Below are 18,568 nucleotides of genomic sequence, written 5' to 3'. Positions count from 1 at the left end.
TACATATCAAGACAAAAAAGTTGCTATCACAGTGCATACAATGCTTTGACAATACGAACAGTATACATTTCAATTTTACACCAAAGCACTTAGTGCAAACCCAATGGAAACAACTACGGTTAACTTCTCACATGATTCTCAGATGTCTGAATGTTGTTTCATGCCTCTGCTTATCAAGACAAAAAAGTTGTTTTCTCAGTGCATACAATCTTCTGATATTAAAGTAGTATACATTTCAATTTTCCACCAAAGTGCAGAGTGCAATCCTGATGGAAACATTTTAAGGTAACTTCACACTTGATTCTGAGTGGTTTGAAAGTTGTTTCATGCCTCTGTGCAGCAAGACAAAAAAGTTCTTTTCTCAGTGCATACAATGCTTTCACAATACAAATAGTATACATTTCAAATTTACACCAAAGTACATACTGTAAACCTAATGGAAACACCTTTGTTTAACTTCCCAGATGATTATGAGTAGTTTGAAAGTTGTTTTATGCCTCTACACATTAGGACAAAAAAGTTATTATCACAGTGCATACAATGCTTTGAGAATATTAATAGTGTACATTTCAATTTTAAACCAAAGCACTTACTGCAAACCTAATGGAAACACCTTAGGTTAACTTCCCACATGATTATGTGTAGTTTGAAAGTTGTTTTATGCCTCTGCACAGCAAGACAAAGAAGTTCTTTTCTCAGTGCATACAATGTTCTGACATTAAAGTAGTATACATTTCAATTTTCCACCAAAGTGCAGAGTGCATTCCTGATGGAAACATTTTAAGTTAACTTAGAACTTGATTCTGAGTGGTTTGAAAGTTGTTTCATGCCTCTGCATAGCAAGACAAAAAGGTTCTTTTCTCAGTGCATAAAAAGATTTGTCAATGCAAATAGCATACATTTCAATTTTACACCAAATCACTTACTGCAAACCTAATGAAACATCTTAGGTTACCTTCCCACATGATTATGAGTAGTTTGAAAGTTGTTTGATGCCTCTGCTCATGAAGACAAAAAAGTTGTTTTCTCAGTGCATACAATGTTCTGACATTAAAGTAGTATTCATTTCAATTTTCCACCAAAGCGCAGAGTGCATTCCTGATGGAAACATTTTAAGTTAACTTAGAACTTGAGTCTGAGTGTTTTGAAAGTTGTTTCATGCCTCTGCACAGCAAGACAAAAAAGTTCTTTTCTCAGTGCATACAATGCTTTCACAATACAAATAGTATACATTTCAATTTTACACCAAAGTACATACTGCAAACCTAGTGGAAACACCTTAGGTTAACTTCCCACATGATTCTGAGATGTCTGAAAGTTGTTTCATGCCTCTACATATCAAGACAAAAAAGTTGTTAACACAGTGCTTACAATGCTTTGAGAATACTAATAATGTACATTTCAATTTTACACCAAAGCACTTAGTGCAAACCTAATGGAAACAACTTCGGTTAACTTCCCACATGATTCTCAGATGTCTGAATGTTGTTTCATGCCTCTGCCTATCAAGACAAAAAAGTTGTTTTCTCAGTGCATACAATGTTCTGACATTAAAGTAGTATACATTTCAATTTTCCACCAAAGTGCAGAGTGCATTCCTGATGGAAACATTTTAAGTTAACTTAGAACTTGATTCTGAGTGGTTTGAAAGTTCTTTCATGCCTCTGCACAGCAAGACAAAAAAGTTCTTTTCTCAGTGCATACAATGCTTTCACAATACAAATAGTATACATTTCAATTTTACACCAAATCACTTAGCAAACCTAATGGAAACACCTTAGGTTAACTTCCCACATGATTCTGAGAAGTCTGAAAGTTGTTTCATGACTCTACATATCAAGACAAAAAAGTTGCTATCACAGTGCATACAATGCTTTGACAATGCAAACAGTATACATTTCAATTTTACACCTAAGCACTTAGTGCAAACCTAATGGAAACAAGTTCGGTTAACTTCCCACATGATTCTCAGATGTCTGAATGTTGTTTCATGCCTCTGCTTATCAAGACAAAAAAGTTGTTTTCTCAGTGCATACAATCTTCTGATATTAAAGTAGTATACATTTCAATTTTCCACCAAAGTGCAGAGTGCAATCCGGATGGAAACATTTTAAGGTAACTTCACACTTGATTCTGAGTGGTTTGAAAGTTGTTTCATGCCTCTGCACAGCAAGACAAAAAAGTTCTTTTCTCAGTGCATACAATGCTTTCACAATACAAATAGTATACATTTCAATTTTACACCAAAGTACATACTGCAAACCTAGTGGAAACACCTTAGGTTAACTTCCCACATGATTCTGAGATGTCTGAAAGTTGTTTCATGCCTCTACATATCAAGACAAAAAAGTTGTTAACACAGTGCTTACAATGCTTTGAGAATACTAATAATGTACATTTCAATTTTACACCAAAGCACTTAGTGCAAACCTAATGGAAACAACTTCGGTTAACTTCCCACATGATTCTCAGATGTCTGAATGTTGTTTCATGCCTCTGCCTATCAAGACAAAAAAGTTGTTTTCTCAGTGCATACAATGTTCTGACATTAAAGTAGTATACATTTCAATTTTCCACCAAAGTGCAGAGTGCATTCCTGATGGAAACATTTTAAGTTAACTTAGAACTTGATTCTGAGTGGTTTGAAAGTTCTTTCATGCCTCTGCACAGCAAGACAAAAAAGTTCTTTTCTCAGTGCATACAATGCTTTCACAATACAAATAGTATACATTTCAATTTTACACCAAATCACTTAGCAAACCTAATGGAAACACCTTAGGTTAACTTCCCACATGATTCTGAGAAGTCTGAAAGTTGTTTCATGACTCTACATATCAAGACAAAAAAGTTGCTATCACAGTGCATACAATGCTTTGACAATGCAAACAGTGTACATTTCAATTTTACACCTAAGCACTTAGTGCAAACCTAATGGAAACAAGTTCGGTTAACTTCCCACATGATTCTCAGATGTCTGAATGTTGTTTCATGCCTCTGCTTATCAAGACAAAAAAGTTGTTTTCTCAGTGCATACAATCTTCTGATATTAAAGTAGTATACATTTCAATTTTCCACCAAAGTGCAGAGTGCAATCCGGATGGAAACATTTTAAGGTAACTTCACACTTGATTCTGAGTGGTTTGAAAGTTGTTTCACGCCTCTGCACAGCAAGACAAAAAAGTTCTTTTCTCAGTGCATACAATGCTTTCACAATACAAATAGTATACATTTCAATTTTACACCAAAGTACATACTGCAAACCTAGTGGAAACACCTTAGGTTAACTTCCCACATGATTCTGAGATGTCTGAAAGTTGTTTCATGCCTCTACATATCAAGACAAAAAAGGTTGCTATCACAGTGCATACAATGCTTTGACAATACGAACAGTATACATTTCAATTCTACACCAAAGCACTTACTGCAATGCTAATGGAAACACCTTAGGTTAACTTCCCACATGATTTAGAGTAGTTTGAAAGTTGTTTTATGCCTCTACACATTCGGACAAAAAAGTTGTTATCACAGTGCATACAATGCTTTGAGAATATTAATACTGTACATTTCAATTTTAAACCAAAGCACTTACTGCAAACCTAATGGAAACACGTTAGGTTAACTTCCCACATGATTATGTGTAGTTTGAAAGTTGTTTCATGCCTCTACACATTAAGACAGAAAAGTTGTTATCAAACTGCATACAATGCTTTTGGAATACTAATAGTGTACATTTCAATTTTACACCAAAGCACTTACTGCAAACCTAATGCAAAGACCTTAGGTTAACTTCCCACATGATTCTGAGATGTCTGAAAGTTGTTTCATGCCTCTACATATCAAGACAAAAAAGTTGCTATGACAGTGCATACAATGCTTTGACAATACTAACGGTATACATTTCAATTTTACACCAAATCACTTACTGCAAACATAATGAAACATCTTAGGTTACCTTCCCACATGATAATGAGTAGTTTGAAAGTTGTTTCATGCCTCTGCTCATGAAGACAAAAAAGTTGCTTTCGCAGTGCATACAATGTTCTGACATTAAAGTAGTATACATTTCAATTTTCCACCAAAGTGTAGAGTGCATTCCTGATGGAAACATCTTAAGTTATCTTAGAACTTGATTCTGAGTGGTTTGAAAGTTGTTTCATGCCTCTGCACAGCAAGACAAAAAAGTTCTTTTCTCAGTGCATACGATGCTTTGACAATACAAATAGCATACATATCAATTTTACACCAAAGTACTTACTGCAAATCTAATGGAAACACCTTAGGTTAACTTCCCACTTGATTATGAGTAGTTTGAAAGTTGTTTTATGCCTCTACACATTAAGACAAAAAAGTTGTTAACACAGTGCTTACAATGATTTGAGAATACAAATAATCTACATTTCAATTTTACACCAAAGCACTTAGTGCAAACCTAATGGAAACAACTGCGGTTAACTTCCCACATGATTCTCAGATGTCTGAATGTTGTTTCATGCCTCTGCTTATCAAGAGAAAAAGTTGTTTTCTCAGTGCATACAAAGTTCTGATATGAAAGTAGTATACATTTCAATTTTCCACCAAAGTGCAGAGTGCAATCCTGATGGAAACATTTTAAGGTAACTTAGAACTTGATTCTGAGTGGTTTGAAAGTTGTTTCATGCCTCTGCACAGCAAGAGAAAAAAGTTCTTTTCTCAGTGCATACAATGCTTTCACAATACAAATAGTATACATTTCAATTTTACACCAAAGTACATACTGCAAACCTAATGGAAACACCTTAGGTTAACTTACCAGATGATTATGAGTAGTTTGAAAGTTGTTTTATGCCTCTACACATTAGGACAAAAAAGTTGTTATCACAGTGCATACAATGCTTTGGGAATATTGATTGTGTACATTTCAATTTTACACCAAAGCACTTTCTGCAAACCTAGTGCAAACACCTCAGGTTAACTTCCCACATGATTCTGAGATGTCTGAAAGTTGTTTCATGCCTCTGCAGATAAGGACCAAAAAGTTGTTTTCTCAGTGCACACAATGTTCTGACATTAAAGTAGTATACATTTCAATTTTCCACCAAAGTGCAGACTGCATTCCTGATGGAAACATTTTAAGTTAACTTAGAACGTGATTCTGAATGGTTTGAAAGTTGTTTCATGCCTCTGCATAACAAGACAAAAAGGTTCTTTTCTGAGTGCATACAATGCTTAGACATTGCAAATAGTATACATTTCAATTTTACACCAAATCACTTACTACAAACCCAATGAAACATCTTAGGTTACCTTCCCACATGATTATGAATAGTTTGAAAGTTCTCCGATGCCTCTGCTCATGAAGACAAAAAAGTAGCTTTCTCAGTGCATACAATGTTCTGACATTGACGTAGTATACATTTCAATTTCCCACCAAAGTGCAGAGTGCAATCCTGATGGAAACATTTTATGTTAACTTCCCACTTGATTCTGAGTGCTTTGAAAGTTGTTTCATGCCTCTGCGCAGCAAGACAAAAAAGTTCTTTTCTCAGTGCATACAATACTTTGACAGTACAAATAGTATACATTTCAATTTTACACCAAAGCACTTACTGCAAACCTAATGCAAACACCTTAGGTTAACTTCCCACATGATTCTGAGATGTCTGAAAGTTGTTTCATGCCTCTACATATCAAGACAAAAAAGTTGCTATCACAGTGCATACAATGCTTTGACAATACGAACAGTATACATTTTAATTTTACACCAAAGCACTTACTGCAATGCCAATGGAAACACCTTAGTTTAACTTCCCACATGATTTAGAGTAGTTTGAAAGTTGTTTTATGCCTCTACACATTAGGACAAAAAAGTTGTTATCACAGTGCATACTATGCTTTGGGAATATTGATTGTGTACATTTCAATTTTACACCAAAGCACTTTCTGCAAACCTAATGCAAACACCTCAGGTTAACTTCCCACATGATTCTGAGATGTCTGAAAGTTGTTTCATGCCTCTGCAGATAAGGACCAAAAAGTTGTTTTCTCAGTGCACACAATGTTCTGACATTAAAGTAGTATACATTTCAATTTTCCACCAAAGTGCAGACTGCATTCCTGATGGAAACATTTTAAGTTAACTTAGAACGTGATTCTGAATGGTTTGAAAGTTGTTTCATGCCTCTGCATAACAAGACAAAAAGGTTCTTTTCTGAGTGCATACAATGCTTTGACAATGCAAATAGTATACATTTCAATTTTACACCAAATCACTTACTACAAACCCAATGAAACATCTTAGGTTACCTTCCCACATGATTATGAATAGTTTGAAAGTTCTCCGATGCCTCTGCTCATGAAGACAAAAAAGTTGCTTTCTCAGTGCATACAATGTTCTGACATTGACGTAGTATACATTTCAATTTCCCACCAAAGTGCAGAGTGCAATCCTGATGGAAACATTTTATGTTAACTTCCCACTTGATTCTGAGTGCTTTGAAAGTTGTTTCATGCCTCTGTGCAGCAAGACAAAAAAGTTCTTTTCCCAGTGCATACAATACTTTGACAGTACAAATAGTATACATTTCAATATTACACCAAAGCACTTACTGCAAACCTAGTGCAAACACCTTAGGTTAACTTCCCACATGATTCTGAGATGTCTGAAAGTTGTTTCATGCCTCTACATATCAAGACAAAGAAGTTGCTATCACAGTGCATACAATGCTTTGACAATACGAACAGTATACATTTTAATTTTACACCAAAGCACTTACTGCAATGCCAATGGAAACACCTTAGTTTAACTTCACACATGATTTAGAGTAGTTTGAAAGTTGTTTTATGCCTCTACACATTAGGACAAAAAAGTTGTTATCACAGTGCATACTATGCTTTGGGAATATTGATTGTGTACATTTCAATTTTACACCACAGCACTTTCTGCAAACCTAATGCAAACACCTCAGGTTAACTTCCCACATGATTCTGAGATGTCTGAAAGTTGTTTCATGCCTCTGCAGATAAGGACCAAAAAGTTGTTTTCTCAGTGCACACAATGTTCTGACATTAAAGTAGTATACATTTCAATTTTCCACCAAAGTGCAGACTGCATTCCTGATGGAAACATTTTAAGTTAACTTAGAACGTGATTCTGAGTGGTTTGAAAGTTGTTTCATGCCTCTGCATAGCAAGACAAAAAGCTTCTTTTCTCAGTGGATACAATGCTTTGACATTGCAAATAGTATACATTTCAATTTTACACCAAATCACTTAATGCAAACCTAATGAAACATCTTAGGTTACCTTCCCACATGATTATGAGTAGTTTGAAAGTTGTTTGATGCCTCTGCTCATGAAGACAAAAAAGTTGTTAACACAGTGCTTACAATGCTTTGAGAATACTAATAATGTACATTTCAATTTTACACCAAAGCACTTAGTGCAAACCTAATGGAAACAACTTCGGTTAACTTCCCACATGATTCTCAGATGTCTGAATGTTGTTTGATGCCTCTGCTCATGAAGACAAAAAAGTTGTTTTCTCAGTGCATTCAATGTTCTGACATTAAAGTAGTATACATTTCAATTTTCCACCAAAGTGCAGAGTGCAATCCTGATGGAAACATTTTAAGTTAACTTAGAACTTGACTCTGAGTGGTTTGAAAGTTGTTTCATGCCTCTGCATAGCAAGACAAAAAGGTTCTTTTGTCAGTGCATACAATGCTTTGACATTGCAAATAGTATAAATTTCAATTTTACACCAAATCACTTACTGCAAACCTAATGAAACATCTTAGGTTACCTTCCCACATGATTATGAGTAGTTTGAAAGTTGTTTGATGCCTCTGCTCATGAAGACATAAAAGTTGTTTTCTCAGTGCATTCAATGTTCTGACATTAAAGTAGTATACATTTCAATTTTCCACCAACGTGCAGAGTGCAATCCAGATGGAAACATTTTAAGTTAACTTCACACTTGATTCTGAGTGTTTTGAAAGTTGTTTCATGCCTCTCCGCAGCAAGACAAAAAAATTCTTTTCTCAGTGCATACAATGCTTTCACAATACAAATAGTATACATTTCAATTTTATACCAAACTACATACTGCAAACCTAATGGAAACACCTTAGGTTAACTTCCCACATTATTCTCAGATGTCTGAAAGTTGTTTCATGCCTCTACATATCAAGACAAAAAAGTTGCTATCACAGTGCATACAATGCTTTGACAATACTAACGGTATACATTTCAATTTCACACCAAATCACTTACTGCAAACCTGATGAAACATCTTAGGTTACCTTCCCACATGATTATGAGTAGTTTGAAAGTTGTTTGATGCCTCTGCTCATGAAGGCAAAAAAGTTGTTTTCGCAGTGCATACAATGTTCTCACATTAAAGTAGTATACATTTCAATTTTGCACCAAAGTGGAGAGTGCATTCCTGATGGAGACATTTTAAGTTAACTTAGAACTTGATTCTGAGTGGTTTGAAAGTTGTTTCATGCCTCTGTATAGCAAGACAAAAAGGTTCTTTTCTCAGTGCATACAATGCTTTGACAATGCAAATAGTATACATTTCAATTTTACACCAAATCACTTACTGCAAACCTAATGAAACATCTTAGGTTACCTTCTCACATGATTATGAGTAGTTTGAAAGTTGTTTGATGCCTCTGCTCATGAAGACAAAAAAGTTGTTTTCTCAGTGCATACAATGTTCTGACATTAAAGTAGTATACATTTCAATTTTGCACCAAAGTGCAGAGTGCATTCCTGATGGAAACATTTTAAGTTAACTTAGAACTTGATTCTGAGTGTTTTGAAAGTTGTTTCATGCCTCTGCACAGCAAGACAAAAAAGTTCTTTTCTCAGTGCATACGATGCTTTGACAATACAAATAGTATACATATCAATTTTACACCAAAGTACTTACTGCAAATCTAATGGAAACACCTTAGGTTAACTTCCCACATGATTATGAGTAGTTTGAAAGTTGTTTTATGCCTCTACACATTAAGACAAAAAAGTTGTTAACACAGTGCTTTCAATGCTTTGAGAATACCAATAATCTACATTTCAATTTTACACCAAAGCTCTTAGTGCAAACCTAATGGAAACAACTTCGGTTAACTTCCCACATGATTCTCAGATGTCTGAATGTTGTTTCATGCCTCTGCTTATCAAGACAAAAAAGTTGTTTTCTCAGTGCATACAATGTTCTGATATGAAAGTAGTATACATTTCAATTTTCCACCAAAGTGCAGATTGCATTCCTGATGGAAACATTTTAAGTTAACTTAGAACTTGATTCTTAGTGGTTTGAAAGTTGTTTCATGCCTCTGCGTAGCAAGACAAAAAGGTTCTTTTGTCAGTGCATACAATGCTTTGACATTGCAAATAGTATACATTTCAATTTTACACCAAATCACTTACTGCAAACCTAATGAAACATCTTAGGTTACCTTCCCACATGATTATGAGTAGTTTGAAAGTTGTTTGATGCCTCTGCTCATGAAGACAAAAAAGTTGTTTTCTCAGTGCATTCAATGTTCTGACATTAAAGTAGTATACATTTCAATTTTATACCAAACTACATACTGCAAACCTAATGGAAACACCTTAGGTTAACTTCCCACATTATTCTCAGATGTCTGAAAGTTGTTTCATGCCTCTACATATCAAGACAAAAAAGTTGCTATCACAGTGCATACAATGATTTGACAATACTTACGGTATACATTTCAATTTTACACCAAATCACTTACTGCAAACCTAATGAAACATCTTAGGTTACCTTCCCACAATATTATGAGCAGTTTGAAAGTTGTTTGATGCCTCTGCTCATGAAGGCAAAAAAGTTGTTTTCGCAGTGCATACAATGTTCTCACATTAAAGTAGTATACATTTCAATTTTCCACCAACGTGCAGACTGCAATCCAGATGGAAACATTTTAAGTTAACTTCACACTTGATTCTGAGTGTTTTGAAAGTTGTTTCATGCCTCTCCGCAGCAAGACAAAAAAATTCTTTTCTCAGTGCATACAATGCTTTGACAATACAAATAGTATACATTTCAATTTTATACTAAACTACATACTGCAAACCTAATGGAAACACCTTAGGTTAACTTCCCACATTATTCTCAGATGTCTAAAAGTTGTTTCATGCCTCTACATATCAAGACAAAAAAGTTGCTATCACAGTGCATACAATGCTTTGACAATACTAACGGTATACATTTCAATTTTACACCAAATCACTGCAAACCTAATGAAACATCTTAGGTTACCTTCCCACATGATTATGAGTAGTTTGAAAGTTGTTTGATGCCTCTGCTCATGAAGGCAAAAAAGTTGTTTTCGCAGTGCATACAATGTTCTCACATTAAAGTAGTATACATTTCAATTTTGCACCAAAGTGCAGAGTGCATTCCTGATGGAAACATTTTAAGTTAACTTAGAACTTGATTCTGAGTGTTTTGAAAGTTGTTTCATGCCTCTGCACAGCAAGACAAAAAAGTTCTTTTCTCAGTGCATACGATGCTTTGACAATACAAATAGTATACATATCAATTTTACACCAAAGTACTTACTGCAAATCTAATGGAAACACCTTAGGTTAACTTCCCACATGATTATGAGTAGTTTGAAAGTTGCTTTATGCCACTACACATTAAGACAAAAAAGTTGTTAACACAGTGCTTACAATGCTTTGAGAATACCAATAATCTACATTTCAATTTTACACCAAAGCACTTAGTGCAAACCTAATGGAAACAACTTCGGTTAACTTCCCACATGATTCTCAGATGTCTGAATGTTGTTTCATGCCTCTGCTTATCAAGACAAAAAAGTTGTTTTCTCAGTGCATACAATGTTCTGATATGAAAGTAGTATACATTTCAATTTTCCACCAAAGTGCAGATTGCATTCCTGATGGAAACATTTTAAGTTAACTTAGAACTTGATTCTTAGTGGTTTGAAAGTTGTTTCATGCCTCTGCGTAGCAAGACAAAAAGGTTCTTTTGTCAGTGCATACAATGCTTTGACATTGCAAATAGTATACATTTCAATTTTACACCAAATCACTTACTGCAAACCTAATGAAACATCTTAGGTTACCTTCCCACATGATTATGAGTAGTTTGAAAGTTGTTTGATGCCTCTGCTCATGAAGACAAAAAAGTTGTTTTCTCAGTGCATTCAATGTTCTGACATTAAAGTAGTATACATTTCAATTTTCCACCAAAGTGCAGAGTGCAATCCTGATGGAAACATTTTATGTTAACTTCCCACTTGATTCTGAGTGTTTTGAAAGTTGTTTCATGCCTCTGCGCAGCAAGACAAAAAAGTTCTTTTCTCAGTGCATACAATGCTTTGACAATACAAATAGTATACATTTCAATTTTATACCAAAGTACATACTGCAAACCTAATGGAAACAACTTAGGTTAACTTCCCACATTATTCTGAGATGTCTGAAAGATGTTTCATGCCTCTGCTCATGAAGACAAAAAAGTTGCTATCACAGTGCATACAATGCTTTGACAATACAACAGTATACATTTCAATTTTACACCAAAGCACTTCGTGCAAACCTAATGGAAACAGCTTAGGTTAACTTCCCACATGATTATGAGTAGTTTGAAAGTTGTTTTATGCCTCTGCACATTAAGACAAAAAAGTTGTTAACACAGTGCTTACAATGCTTTGAGAATACTAATAATCTACATTTCAATTTTACACCAAAGCACTTAGTGCAAACCTAATGGAAAAAACTTCGGTTAACTTCCCACATGATTCTCAGATGTCTGAATCTTGTTTCATGCCTCTACTTATCAAGACAAAAAAGTTGTTTTCTCAGTGCATACAATGTTCTGATATGAAATTAGTATACATTTCAATTTTCCACCAAAGTGCAGAGTGCAATCCTGATGGAAACATTTTCAGGTAACTTTTCACTTGATTCTGAATGGTTTGAAAGTTGTTTCATGCCTCTGCACAGCAATACAAAAAAGTTCTTTTCTCAGTGCATACAATCCTTTGACAATACAAATAGTATACATTTCAATTTTACACCAAAGTACGTACTGCAAACCTAATGGAAACACCTTAGGTTAACTTCCCACATGATTCTGAGATGTCTGAAAGTTGTTTCATGCATCTACATATCAACAAAAAAAAAGTTGCTATCACAGTGCATACAATGCTTTGATAATACGAACAGTATACATTTCAATTTTACACCAAAGCACTTACTGCAATGCTAATGGAAACACCTTAGGTTAACTTCCCACATGATTTAGAGTAATTTGAAAGTTGTTTTATGCCTCTACACATTAGGACAAAAAAGTTGTTTTCTCAGTGCATACAATGTTCTGACATTAAAGTAGTATACATTTCAATTTTCCACCAAAGTGCAGAGTGCATTCCTGATGGAAACACCTTAGGTTAACTTCCCACATTATTCTGAGATGCCTGAAAGTTGTTTGATACCTCTACTCATGAAGACAAAAAAGTTGTTTTCTCAGTGCATACAATGTTCTGACATTAAAGTAGTATACATTTCAATGTTGCACCAAAGTGCAGAGTGCATTCCTGATGGAAACATTTTAAGTTAACTTAGAACTTGATTCTGAGTGTTTTGAAAGTTGTTTCATGCCTCTGCACAGCAAGACAAAAAAGTTCTTTTCTCAGTGCATACAATGTTCTGACATTAAAGTAGTATACATTTCAATGTTGCACCAAAGTGCAGAGTGCATTCCTGATGGAAACATTTTAAGTTAACTTAGAACTTGATTCTGAGTGTTTTGAAAGTTGTTTCATGCCTCTGCACAGCAAGACAAAAAAGTTCTTTTCTCAGTGCATACGATGCTTTGACAATACAAATAGTATACATATCAATTTTACACCAAAGTACTTACTGCAAATCTAATGGAAACACCTTAGTTTAACTTCCCACATGATTATGAGTAGTTTGAAAGTTGTTTTATGCCTCTACACATTAAGACAAAAAAGTTGTTAACACAGTGCTTACAATGCTTTGAGAATACCAATAATCTACATTTCAATTTTACACCAAAGCACTTAGTGCAAACCTAATGGAAACAACTTCGGTTAACTTCCCACATGATTCTCAGATGTCTGAATGTTGTTTCATGCCTCTGCTTATCAAGACAAAAAAGTTGTTTTCTCAGTGCATACAATGTTCTGATATGAAAGTAGTATACATTTCAATTTTCCACCAAAGTGCAGATTGCATTCCTGATGGAAACATTTTAAGTTAACTTAGAACTTGATTGTGAGTGGTTTGAAAGTTGTTTCATGCCTCTGCATAGCAAGACAAAAAGGTTCTTTTGTCAGTGCATACAATGCTTTGACATTGCAAATAGTATACATTTCAATTTTACACCAAATCACTTACTGCAAACCTAATGAAACATCTTAGGTTACCTTCCCACATGATTATGAGTAGTTTGAAAGTTGTTTGATGCCTCTGCTCATGAAGACAAAAAAGTTGTTTTCTCAGTGCATTCAATGTTCTGACATTAAAGTAGTATACATTTCAATTTTCCACCAAAGTGCAGAGTGCAATCCTGATGGAAACATTTTATGTTAACTTCCCACTTGATTCTGAGTGTTTTGAAAGTTGTTTCATGCCTCTGCGCAGCAAGACAAAAAAGTTCTTTTCTCAGTGCATACAATGCTTTCACAATACAAATAGTATACATTTCAATTTTATACCAAAGCACATACTGCAAACCTAATGGAAACAACTTAGGTTAACTTCCCACATTATTCTGAGATGTCTGAAAGTTGTTTCATGCCTCTGCTCATGAAGACAAAAAAGTTGCTATCACAGTGCTTACAATGCTTTGAGAATACTAATAATCTACATTTCAACTTTACACCAAAGCACTTAGTGCAAACCTAATGGAAAAAACTTCGGTTAACTTCCCACATGATTCTCAGATGTCTGAATGTTGTTTCATGCCTCTACTTATCAAGACAAAAAAGTTGTTTTCTCAGTGCATACAATGTTCTGATATGAAATTAGTATACATTTCAATTTTCCACCAAAGTGCAGAGTGCAATCCTGATGGAAACATTTTCAGGTAACTTTACACTTGATTCTGAATGGTTTGAAAGTTGTTTCATGCCTCTGCACAGCAATACAAAAAAGTTCTTTTCTCAGTGCATACAATCCTTTGACAATACAAATAGTATACATTTCAATTTTACACCAAAGTACATACTGCAAACCTAATGGAAACACCTTAGGTTAACTTCCCACATGATTCTGAGATGTCTGAAAGTTGTTTCATGCCTCTACATATCAACAAAAAAAAAGTTGCTATCACAGTGCATACAATGCTTTGATAATACGAACAGTATACATTTCAATTTTACACCAAAGCACTTACTGCAATGCTAATGGAAACACCTTAGGTTAACTTCCCACATGATTTAGAGTAATTTGAAAGTTGTTTTATGCCTCTACACATTAGGACAAAAAAGTTGTTTTCTCAGTGCATACAATGTTCTGACATTAAAGTAGTATACATTTCAATTTTCCACCAAAGTGCAGAGTGCATTCCTGATGGAAACACCTTAGGTTAACTTCCCACATTATTCTGAGATGCCTGAAAGTTGTTTGATACCTCTACTCATGAAGGCAAAAAAGTTGCTATCACAGTGCATACAATGCTTTGACAATACGAACAGTATACATTTCAATTTTACACCAAAGCACTTAGTGCAAACCTAATGGAAACAACTACGGTTAACTTCCCACATGATTCTCAGATGTCTGAATGTTGTTTCATGCCTCTACTTATCAAGACAAAAAAGTTGTTTTCGCAGTGCATACAATGTTCTGACATTAAAGTAGTATACATTTCAATTTTCCACCAAAGTGCAGAGTGCATTCCTGATGGAAACATTTTAAGTTAACTTAGAACGTGATTCTGAGTGGTTTGAAAGTTGTTTCCTGCCTCTGCATAGCAAGACAAAAAGGTTCTTTTCTCAGTGCATACAATGCTTTGCAATGCAAATAGTATACATTTCAATTTTACACCAAATCACTTACTGCAAACCTAATGAAACATCTTAGGTTACCTTCCCACATGATTATGAGTAGTTTGAAAGTTGTTTGATGCCTCTGCTCATGAAGACAAAAAAGTTTTTTCTCAGTGCATACAATATTCTGACATTAAAGTAGTATACATTTCAATTTTCCACCAAAGTGCAGTGTGCATTCCTGATGGAAACATTTTAACGTAACTTCACACTTGATTCTGAGTGGTTTGAAAGTTGTTTCATGCCTCTGCACAGCAATACAAAAAAGTTCTTTTCTCAGTGCATACAATCCTTTGACAAGACAAATAGTATATATTTCAATTTTACACCAAAGTACATACTGCAAACCTAATGGAAACACCTTAGGTTAACTTCCCACATGATTCTGAGATGTCGGAAAGTTGTTTCATGCCTCTACATATCAAGACAAAAAAGTTGCTATCACAGTGCATACAATGCTTTGACAATACGAACAGTATACATTTCAATTTTACACCAAAGCACTTACTGCAATGCTAATGGAAACACCTTAGGTTAACTTCCCACATGATTTAGAGTAGTTTGAAAGTTGTTTTATGCCTCTACACATTAGGACAAAAAAGTTGTTATCACAGTGCATACAATGCTTTGAGAATATTAATACTGTACATTTCAATTTTAAACCAAAGCACTTACTGCAAACCTAATGGAAACACCTTAGGTTAACTTCCCACATGATTATGTGTAGTTTGAAAGTTGTTTCATGCCTCTACACATTAAGACAGAAAAGTTGTTATCAAACTGCATAATTCTGAGTTGTTTGAGAGCTGTTATAGCACTGAACTGTTCAAGATAAAAAAGTTGAATTCTCAGTGCATACAGTGCTTTGACATTAAAAGAGCATACATTTGAATTCTATAAAAGTACTCTCTGCAAACCAGATGAAAACATCTTACCAAAACTCCCCATATGATTCTGAGTTGTCTGAGAGCTGTTATATCACTGAGCTCTTCAAGATAAAGAAATTGATTTCTCAGTGCATACAGTGCTTTGACATTAAAGAAGCATACTTACACTTTTCAATTATACTGAAACGTACTGACTGCAAACCTGATGGAAACATCTCAGCATTATTCTCCATATGACACTGAGTTGTTTGAGAGCTGTTATATCACTGAGCTCTTTAAGATAAAAAAGTTGTTTTCTAAGTGCTTACAGTGCTCAGACATTAAAAGAAGTATACATTTCAATTTTACACCAAACTACTCACATCAAATCAGTTAGAAACAACTTACCATAACCCCCCTTATGATTCTGAGTTATTTGAGAGCTGTTATATCACTGACCTGTTCAAGATAAAAAAGTTGATTTCTCAGTGCATACAGTGCTTTGACATTAAAAGAGCATACATTTCAATTTTACCCAAAAGTACTCACTGCAAACCACATGGAAACATCTTTGTATAAATCCCCATATGATTCTGAATTGTTTGAGAGCTGTTATATCACTGAGCTCTTCAAGATAAAAAAGTTGATTTCTCAGTGCATAATGTGCTCTGACATTAAAAGAGGTATACTTTTCAATTTTACTCAAAAGTACTGACTGCAAACCTGATGGAAACTTCTTTGCATAACTCCCCATATGATTCTGAGTTGTCTCAGAGCTGTTATATCACTCAGTTCTTCAAGATAAAAAAGTTCATTTCCTAGTAAATAGAGTGATTTGACATTGAAAGAAGTATACATTTCAATTTTACACAATAATACCGACTGCAAACCTCATGGAAATATCTTTGCACATCTCCCCATATGATTCTGAGTTGTTTGAGAGCTGTTATTGCAATGAGCTCTTCAAGATAAAAAGGTTGATTTCTCAGTGTACACAGTGTTCAGACATTAAAGGAAGTGTATATTTCAATTTTACCCAAAATTACTAACTGCAAACCAGATGGAAACATCTTACCATAACTCCCCATATGATTCTGAGTTGTCTGAGAGCTGTTATATCACTCAGGTGTTCAAGCTAAAAAAGTTGATTTCTCAGTGCTTACAGTGCTTTGACTTTAAAACAAGTACACTTTTCAATTTTACCCAAAAGTACTGACTGTAAACCCAATTGAAACATCTTACCATAACTCCCCATATGATTCTGAGTTGTCTGAGAGCTGTTATATCACTGAACTGTTCAAGATAAAAAAGTTGAATTCTCAGTGCATACAGTGCTTTGACATTAAAAGAGCATACATTTGAATTCTATAAAAGTACTCTCTGCAAACCAGATGAAAACATCTTACCAAAACTCCCCATATGATTCTGAGTTGTCTGAGAGCTGTTATATCATTGAGCTCTACAAGATAAAGAAATTGATTTCTCTGTGCATACAGTGCTTTGACATTAAAGAAGCACACTTACACTTTTCAATTATATTGAAAAGTACTGACTGCAAAACTGATGGAAACATCTCAGCATTATTCTCCATATGACACTGAGTTGTTTGAGAGTTGTTATATCACTGAGGTCTTCAAGATAAAAAAGTTGTTTTCTCAGTGCATACAGTGCTCAGACATTAAAAGAAGTATACATTTCAATTTTACACCAAACTACTCACATCAAATCATTTGGAAACAACTTACCATAACCCCCCTTATGATTCTGAGTTGTCTGAGAGCTGTTACATCACTGAGTTATTCAAGATAAAAAAGTTGATTTCTCAGTGCATAAAGTGCTTTGACATTTAAAGAGGTATACATTTCGATTTTCCTTAAACATACTGACTGCAAACCTGATGGAAATATCTTAGTATTACTTCTCATAAGATTCTGAGTTATTTGAGAGCTGTTATATCACTGACCTGTTCAAGATAATAAAGTTAATTTCTCAGGGCATACAGTGCTTTGACATTAAAAGAGCATACATTTCAATTTTACCCACAAGTACTCACTGCAAACCACATGGAAACATCTTTGCATAACTCCCCATATGATTCTGAATTTTTTGAGAGCTGTTATATCACTGAGCTCTTCAAGATAAAAAAGTTGATTTCTCAGTGCTTACAGTGCTCAGACATTAAAAGAAGTAAACATTTCAATTTTACTCAGAAGTACTGACTGCAAAACTGATGGAAACATCTTATCATGACTCCCCTTATGATTCTGAGTTGTTTGAGTGCTGTTATATCACTGAGCTTTTCAAGATAAAAACGTGGATTTCTCAGTGCATAAAGTGCTCTGACATTAAAAGAGGTATACTTTTCAATTTTACTTAAAAGTACTGACTGCAAACCTAATGGAAACATCTTTGCATAACTCCCCATATGATTCTGAATTTTTTGAGAGCTGTTATATCACTGAACTGTTCAAGATAAAAAAGTCGAATTCTCTGTGCATACGCTGCTTTGACATTAAAAGAGCATACATTTGAATTCTATAAAAGTACTCTCTGCAAACCAGATGAAAACATCTTACCAAAACTCCCCATATGACTCTGAGTTGTCTGAGAGCTGTTATATCATTGAGCTCTACAAGATAAAGA

Source organism: Mobula birostris, chromosome 2 (genome assembly GCF_030028105.1).
Source record: "Mobula birostris isolate sMobBir1 chromosome 2, sMobBir1.hap1, whole genome shotgun sequence".
Taxonomy (NCBI): Eukaryota; Metazoa; Chordata; class Chondrichthyes; order Myliobatiformes; family Myliobatidae; genus Mobula; species Mobula birostris.
Note: the sequence above shows the minus strand (reverse complement) of the source record.